This window comes from Pinus tabuliformis, chromosome 4_2 (assembly GCF_031772625.1).
Source record: "Pinus tabuliformis cultivar Carrire ecotype Pingquan chromosome 4_2, CPIR1, whole genome shotgun sequence".
Lineage (NCBI taxonomy): Eukaryota > Viridiplantae > Streptophyta > Pinopsida > Pinales > Pinaceae > Pinus > Pinus tabuliformis.
The window spans coordinates 155,994,668-156,003,263 of record NC_142304.1 but is presented as its reverse complement, the minus strand read 5'-3'; the positions used below and the strand labels follow the sequence as shown (position 1 = coordinate 156,003,263).

At 37.8% G+C, this 8,596-nt stretch overlaps 2 pseudogenes; both read right to left on the bottom strand.

Moving 5' to 3' along the window:
* Positions 1-1,980: 1,980 nt before the first annotated feature.
* LOC149168664 (hyperosmolality-gated Ca2+ permeable channel 1.8-like) lies at positions 1,981-3,080 on the bottom strand (annotated as a pseudogene).
* A 1,430-nt stretch (positions 3,081-4,510) lies between these two features.
* On the bottom strand, positions 4,511-6,900 carry LOC149168663 (hyperosmolality-gated Ca2+ permeable channel 1.8 pseudogene; annotated as a pseudogene).
* Between the last annotated feature and the right edge of the window lie 1,696 nt (positions 6,901-8,596).

The window sequence follows — 8,596 nt, the reverse complement described above, 5'->3', positions numbered from 1 at the left end:
CCAAAGTGCAATTTTCTTGGCAAAGAACCCTGCTTATCATTGAAAGAAAAAGCACATTGATGTTCAGTATCACCTTGTGAGGGATATGATAGAAGAAAAAAAGGTTTTGTTGGTAAAGGTGGACACTTTGAAGAATACTGCAGATGCATTGACAAAAGCTATGAGCTTTGAGAAGTTCTCCTTGTGTAGAGAAACAATGGGTGTTTCAGGGCGGGAAAAATGACTAGGCTCTCCTGTGGCTCCCTGTGGAAAGAAAACAACAAGTCGGATAATGTTCGGTTGTGTTATATTCTTTCCACAACTAACCTATGTAGTGAACTGGGGGGATAGAGGGTGGACAGAGCCCCCCTTTCATTGCGTCGATTGCGCAGTGGGGGGGTCATAGGAGGGTTTGAGGGGGGCAAGTAGCCCCCCTCTACGGGGTCCAGGACAGCGCCCCAGGAATTTTTTTTTTGGAACGTGTTATCTCAAAATCAGGCCCTGGAAGGCTGAAGACCAGGAAGACTTCAAGTAACTGTTTCAAACCTACTTTAGGCTGAGGTTTAGCCTCCCAAACCTGAGAGGGCTCTCTCAAAGGATTAAAGGTTTTTGATTATGATCAAGATGGCTAACTCTTGTGAAATAAATAAAAATGAAAATGGTGGAAACACAACTAACAAGTATCTATTGGGCTTATGGAGTCATATATGATTCAATATTAACAGTAGGGTTGGCTTTGCATAGAAGTCAAGGCATTCAGATTTCAACACACCAAATATATAAAGGCAGTTTACGAGTATATGAAGGAAATTAGAGCATTGGTAATGATTTCTAAGTAATCACATACTCATAACACTATAGATAACATGAAAAGACAACAAAAGAAACTCATTACATTGAACTCTTTATGATTCTTGATAAGCATAAGCCAGTAATGTATTACCAAAAAAAACAGAATCTTTACATAAGCCAAATATCAGAGATTTTTTTCCATAAATTTCCAACCCGTATTACATTGCTCTTTCTCCTATATATAGAGCTCTTCTACCTAACTGAGATTCCTCCTCAAGCATGAGGGTAACTTGAATTCTCCTTATCATGACACCTATTGACATATTAAACTAACTATTAAAATCAACTTACTACTAATTGACAGCTCTAAAAACCTAAAACAATTAGGATTCTAATTCTACATCATGCTGAACATAGCATTTATTACAATCAAGATTCATTCTCTAACAAGTGGTTTCCTTCAGCTTTAGCCTTGATGGATGTTTAAAGCTCTTTGCTGGCCCTTACTGTCTTATCTCTTCACTGCTGCTGAGAAATAGGAAACTGCCCCTATTTTTATGCTTTTGGTTTCCTCAAAGATATTCGGAAATAATTAACCATGCCATTCTTCTTTGATTATACAAAAATGTATTAGAGTGCCACGTCCTTTATGTGTTGTCGACCTTTCCCCTGTGTGAGGACAAAACCTCCTCCAAGCTGTTTGACATATCATGAACTGTAGTGACTATGATCACTTTATAAAAAAAGGTTTAAAGTTCAAATATATGTTTCCTCCACCTATTTTTTTCCTTGTTGAATGTTGACACCTGTTACATGATCCTTTGAAGAGATTCCTTTCCCAAAAATTTCCCCTTGGTCCCTCAAAATTGGTTGACTGAGTTTTAATTATGTAGCTACAACAATTTCGTAGTGCACTACGAAACTGCTGTGCATTAGGCATCATCTTCAGCAGTTTCGTAGTGCGCCACGAAACTACTGTGTAATCACCAAAACACAACTTAATACCAAAAGTTTTCTATCTTGGGCTTCCTTATATTTAAATATTATTTTCAATTTCTCCAAAGCTTTTCAAAACTGAGTGGAGACGTATGATTCTTCAAGAAAAATGCAACAAGGAAAACCATCAAAATTTGGAACATAACCTTTCTCCTCATCATACTCTGGTGAGGCAATGTAGCTGTTCTCACTAGCTCTAGGGGTGTTCAGTTTTTAATGACGCTTTGTCAGTACCAAACTATCATCGTCTCTCCATTCTCCCATTTCATCCTCCTCGTTCTCTTCACTCTTAAAGATAGGATGCAAGTACAAATTAGTTAGGTATCCTTTGAGATTAAGGTTTGGTTTTGTAGCCCACTCCAAAGTATCCTTTGCCATGGCTTCCTCCAGTGGATTTCTTCAGAAAGCAGGCTCAAAATGACTTTTACAAAACCTGTGAAACCAAATTGTCAACACTGGAAGGGCTAAAAGTATAGGCGTGGAGTCAGCTGCTTTTTAGTGCTTAGCAGACCAACTAGTAGTAGCTGTGATATTACTAATGCAGCAACTATACGACTATGAACATGAGGCCAAAATGCTGCTACACTCTCATACTCCTGATTATACACATTGATAACCTGATGTTGATACACAAAGTATGCAAATCCAAAAAAAATGACTATGAAAGGCAGAAGTATTGGTGTGACCACTACATACACAAGTCCAAGCAGAAAGTATAGTTGAAGTTGAGGAACTGCTTCTGGGAAACCGACACTGCCAGGATCCATGGCATTCTCCCTATCCTTCTCATTCTTCACCAAAAACATATTCTTCAGATGAAAAATGATTAATGGCTTCAATCGGATAATTTCACCAGCAATGCCAGCCCATCCATCAACCATGATATAAGTGATGAAAAAGGTAGCTTTCATTGGTATTGAAACTCCAATAGTCGTTGGTATCTATGTTGGAGATTGATGAAGAAAAGCATGAAGCTGTTGAAATGATGTTCCAGTAATTATACTTCCAAGAAATACATTCACCAACATAAAGTAATAATACTTTGCAGCAGCTCTCATTTCAAGTATAGATGCTGCTGCATAACCTTTAATTTTTGACATGATCATCAAGATAGTAGGAAGTAAAATAAGAAATATCTTCAAAGCCAACCCTGGTAGAAATCCTTGAAGAAATGACTTGATAATTTTCACTTCTATTATTGGTTTCAAGAATGGAGAAACCTTCTCAATTCCATCAAGGTTGGCCAATGACTGGACTGCTGCAATTGGGATCATGAAGAAAAATACAAGGAAAAAGAGTGTAACACCCATGAGTAGTTTTCAGGAATGAATAATCTTCAGGCTCCCGGCAGACGCACCAAAATGTTATCTCAAAATCAGGCCCTGAAAGGCTGCAGACCAGGAAGACTTCAAGGTATTGTTTCAAACCTACTTTAGGCTAAGGTTTAGCCTCCCCAACCTGAGAGGGCTCTCTCAAAGGATTAAAGGTTTTTGATTATGATCAAGATGGCTAACTCTTGTGAAACAAATAAAAATGAAAATGGTGGAAACACAACTAACAAGTATCCATTGGGCTTATGGAGTCATATATGATTCAGTATTAACAGTAGGGTTGGCTTTGCATAGAAGTCAAGTCATTCAGATTTCAACACACCAAATATATAGAAGGCAGTTTACGAGTATATGAAGGAAATTAGAGCACTGTTAATGATTTCTAAGTAATCACATACTCATAACACTGTAGATAACATGAAAAGACAACAAAAGAAACTCATTACATTGAACTCTTTATGATTCTTGAGAAGCATAAGCCAGTACTGTATTACCAAAAAAAACAGAGTCTTTACATAAGCCAAATATCAGAGCTTTTTTTTCCATAAATTTCCAACCCGTATTACATTGCTCTTTCTCCTATATATAGAGCTCTTCCACCTAACTGAGATTCCTCCTCAAGCATGAGGGGAACTCGAATTCTCCTTATCATGACACCTATTGACATATTAAACTAACTATTAAAAGCAACTTACTACTAATTGACAGCTCTAGAAACCTAAAACAATTAGGATTCTAATTCTACATCATGCTGAACATAGCATTTATTACAATCAAGATTCATTCTCTGACAAGTGGTTTCCTTCAGCTTTAGCCTTGATGGATGTTTAAAGCTCTTTGCTAGCCCTTACTGTCTTATCTCTTCACTGCTGCTGAGAAATAGGAAACTGCCCCTGTTTTTATGCTTTTGGTTTCCTCAAAGATATTCGAAAATAATTAACCATGCCCTTCTTCTTTGATTATAAAAAAATGTATTAGAGTGCCACGTCCTTTATGTGCTGTCGACCTTTCCCCTGTGTGAGGGCAAAACCTCCTCCAAGCTGTTTGAAATATCATGAACTGTAGTGACTATGATCACTTTATAAGAAAAGTTTTAAAGTTCAAATATATGTTTCCTCCACCTATTTTTTTCCTTGTTGAATGTTGACACATGTTACATGATACTTTGAAGAGATTCCTTTTCCAAAAATTTCCCCTCGGTCCCTAAAAATTGGTTGACTAAGTTTTAATTATCTAGCTACAGTAGTTTCATAGCACACTACGAAACTGCTGTGCACTAGGCATCATCTTCAGCAGTTTCGTAGCGCACCACGAATCTGCTGTGTAATCACCAAAACACAGCTTAATACCAAAAGTTTGCTATCTTGGGCTTCCTTATATTTAAATATTCTTTTCAGCTGCTCCAAAGCTTTTCAAAACTGAGTGGAGAGGTATGATTCTTCAAGAAAAATGCAACAAGGAAAACCATCAAAATTTGGAACATAACCTTTCTCCTCATCATACTTTGGTGAGGCAAGGTAGATGTTCTCACTAGCTCCAGGGGTGTTCAGCTTTCAATGACGGTTTGTCAGTACCAAACTATGATCATCTCTCCATTCTCCCGTTTCATTCTCCTCGTTCTCTTCACTCTTAAAGATAGGATGCAAGTACGAATTAGTTAGGTATCCTTTGAGATTAAGGTTTGGTTCTGTAGCCCGCTCCAAAGTATCTTTTGCCGTGGCTTCCTCCAGTGGATATCTTCGTAAAGCAGGCTCAAAACGACTTTTACAAAACCTGTGAAACCAAATTGTCAACACTGGAAGGGCTAAAAGTATATGAGTGGAGTCAGCTACGTTTTTAGTGCTTAGCAGACCAAGTAGTAGTAGCTGTGATATTACTAATGCAACAACTATACGACTATGAACATGAGGCCAAAATGCTGCTACACTCTCATACTCCTGATTATACACATTGATAACCTGATGTCAATACACAAAGTATGCAAATCCAAAAAATATGACTATGAAAGGCAGAAGTATTGGTGTGACCACTACATACACAAGTCCAAGCAGAAAGTATAGTTGAAGTTGAGGAACTGCTTCTGGGAAACCGACACTGCCAGGATCCATGGCATTCTCCCTATCCTTCTCAGTCTTCACCAAAAACATGTTCTTCAGATGAAAAATGATTAATGGCTTCAATCGGAGAATTTCACCAGCAATGCCAGCCCATCCATCAACAATGATATAAGTGATGAAAAAGGTAGCTTTCATTGGTATTGAAACTCCAATAGTCTTTGGTATCTATGTTGGAGATTGATGAAGAAAAGCATGAAGCTGTTGAAATGTTGTTCCAGTAATTATACTTCCAAGAAATACATTCACCAGCATAAAGTAATAATACTTTGCAGTAGCTCTCCTTTCAAGTATAGATGTTGCTACATAACCTTCAATTTTTTACATGATCATCAAGATAGTAGGAAGTAAAATAAGAAATATCTTCAAAGCCAACACTGGTAGAAATCCTTGAAGAAATGAATTGATAATTTTCACTTCTATTATTGGTTTCAGGAAGGGAGCAACCTTCTCAGTTCCATAAAGGTTGGCCAATGACTGGACTGCTACAATTGGGATCATGATGAAAAATACAAGGAAAAAGAGTGTAACACCCATGAGTAGTTTCCTAATTGCGATTGCAACAAATGGAATGGCCAGATTGCTCCAGTATACATCACGAGGCTCAGGGGCCCACTCCGTTAACCAAATTGTTGGGTTCTTGCTTTGTTGTGTTTGTGCACAAACAACAACTCCCCAGCGTGTATTAAATGAAACAAATGCAACAGGCATGATTGCCTCAGGATCTTTCAGTACCCGTTCTCGTTCTTGGTTTATCATACCCATCAGCTGCCTTGTGTAAAGATGAAAAATGTGCTCCCTAATATTGCTTGCTCTAGAATTCAAAGCGCTGTATTTTTCATTTATAACTTCAAAATGCGCATTATCAGCACCTCGGGAACGAATAACCATTGCAGATGAAATTGCCATTATTGCATCACTCAGAAAATCACTGCTTGTTACGTCGTCAGGATCTACTCGTTCCCACTCAGCTTGCTCAATTATAGTTATTGCAGGTTTGATTCTTCTATCATATTCTACAGTTTCCAGAAACTTCAAATCATCACTGACAAAACTTTCTTCTTTGTGAAGGACCACCCTTCCATTTGTAATGACAACATTATCGCTTGACCCAAGTACAAACTCTGACGACAAAAAAAAATCCAGAAACCCTTTGCAAATAATACTTGAAAGAGTCCCATGAGATTTCTGATAATGTAGACCTTAAGCGATCTGACTTCAAATCATTTGCTTCAGCCAGCATAGCAACTTCTTCAATAAAATCTTCGACATTGGTATTACTTGTTTGTGAACTATATAAATGTTGTGCTTCATACCAAATCATTATCTGGTTTAGAAATTCTAAAGCCTTGCCACGGTACCCTTTTGATTCCATCCAATAGATAGCGAAGTCCATGACTAAGAAATTTCAACGCTCTCTTTGAGGTAAGATCAACAGTGAGAAGATGGGTAACTGGCTTCATGTCATCTTCAGATTCTGGAGAATGTGAATATTGAAGTTTCACCACCACTGAATCCCTCTTCATGGCGACGTAGGCATCTCCAACCGCACTGTTTAATAAAATGAACACTCCACAAAGAATAAATGTTCCCACCACAAGAAACCATGCACCAAGTACCAAAAAGTAAACCAGAGTCTTGAGTCCAAGAATAGAAAATAAAAGTCCAAGAAATGCAAGAACCAGCATTGCTGCAGCCACCACAATTAAGGTAAATCGCACATTCTCCAGTACATCCCTTATTGTCCTAGAATTGTCTTTGGTTTTGGACTCCAGATCATTTGCTGCACTCAATGAGTTGCTCTCACTAGCTGCGTTGATGTCCACTGCTCATTGGGCTACAAGGTAGCTTCTGCTCTGGCATTTGAGAACACAGAAGTGAAGCCATTACTCCTGTTATTTTCTCAATCCAATCCATACGATCTATTGCACTCTCTGCTTGGCGGAGATCAATTTTATTTTCCAGTTGTCATCTGTAAAGGGTGCCATTTGACCCAGCAATACCAGTTTTGTCCATATCTTGAGAAATATAAGCCCAAAAGCCAAATCTTGAAAGAAACTAAACTCGGACTAACACTAAACCTTTACAAGCAAAATGATGTGAACAATTTAGAAATTGTTTCTTAGGTGATAACAGGTGGCTCCACTTGGGATAGTGTGCCCCTGTGGTACACTAAGAACATGCAAGTCCAGTGCTTTGTCCTCTTTATAACAAATATAGATTTGCTTGACAAGCATTCCCTTCAAGCTTCTTGGGCCTTCACCTCGGGCTTAATCTTGATGATCACTGTAGGAGAAAGAAATCCACATCTACTGAAAAATGCTCAGTCAACCTTGAGCTTATTTACATTTTCCTACCTACCTACCCTATCAATTTCAAACTTCTTTCAGCTCAATCAATGAGAAATTTCCAATGTAGCCAATCATTTGTGTTATCTAATATTTGAGTTTTTTTTCTGCATCGGATTTCAGAGCCACTATGGAGAGTAAAACTCTTCCATGTATTTAGCTATAGGATCCCAGAATACATGATCAACTTAATGATTCTCGTAACTTTCTAGTTGTGCCAACTGATCTTCAATAACAGTGTATTCTTCCTCAATCACAAAAGAGATAGGAAGCAACACCCTCTCCTTGTGTTCTGACATAGAAACCTTCTAACAAGAATGATCATAACCATGAGGACTATATGATTGAATTTGACCTTGTAGACCTTCAATGTCTTTCTCAATGTCCTTAGCAACTTCATCCAAAAATTTCATCTTATCCTCTGCCTTGCACTCAAATGATTTTAGATACGAAGACAAGGACAAAGAAAAATTTTCATCTATTTCTTCATTAATATGATCATCATTCCATTGTTTGAAACCTTGAATTGAAGGAGAGTTTGCCACCACCTTTGATCTATCTATCCATTCCTCCAAAAACATCAACCAAAAGTCTTCAAATGACTTAATAGATTTGGCAGGAAAGCTTTCAATCCACTGTTTACATTTCCCTTGAAATGAATCATAGAACAACATAATGCAAACATCCTCATGTTTAACTCTAAGAAGCTCAGTAAAATCACAGAAATCTGATACATGCTTCAAAGTTAAACTCAAATCTTCTCCATTGAATTTTGGACCATTCCTTAGAAAATATGAATCCTTGGGAAAATGATTTGGGAAACCATGAATTCCTGAAAAATTTATGCATGCATACCTTGAAATAAGAATGGTAGCATCTGGGTCCTTCATAACTCCAGTGGAATCACCATGAATCTATGAATTTCGAATTCTTCAGCAATGGAGTCACTAAGGTAGATTTGCAGCCTAAAAAATTCTTCTGAGCTCCTGCTACCTTCAGAAGTTCAGTCTTTTGTTTTCGGGAATCAATAATCTTC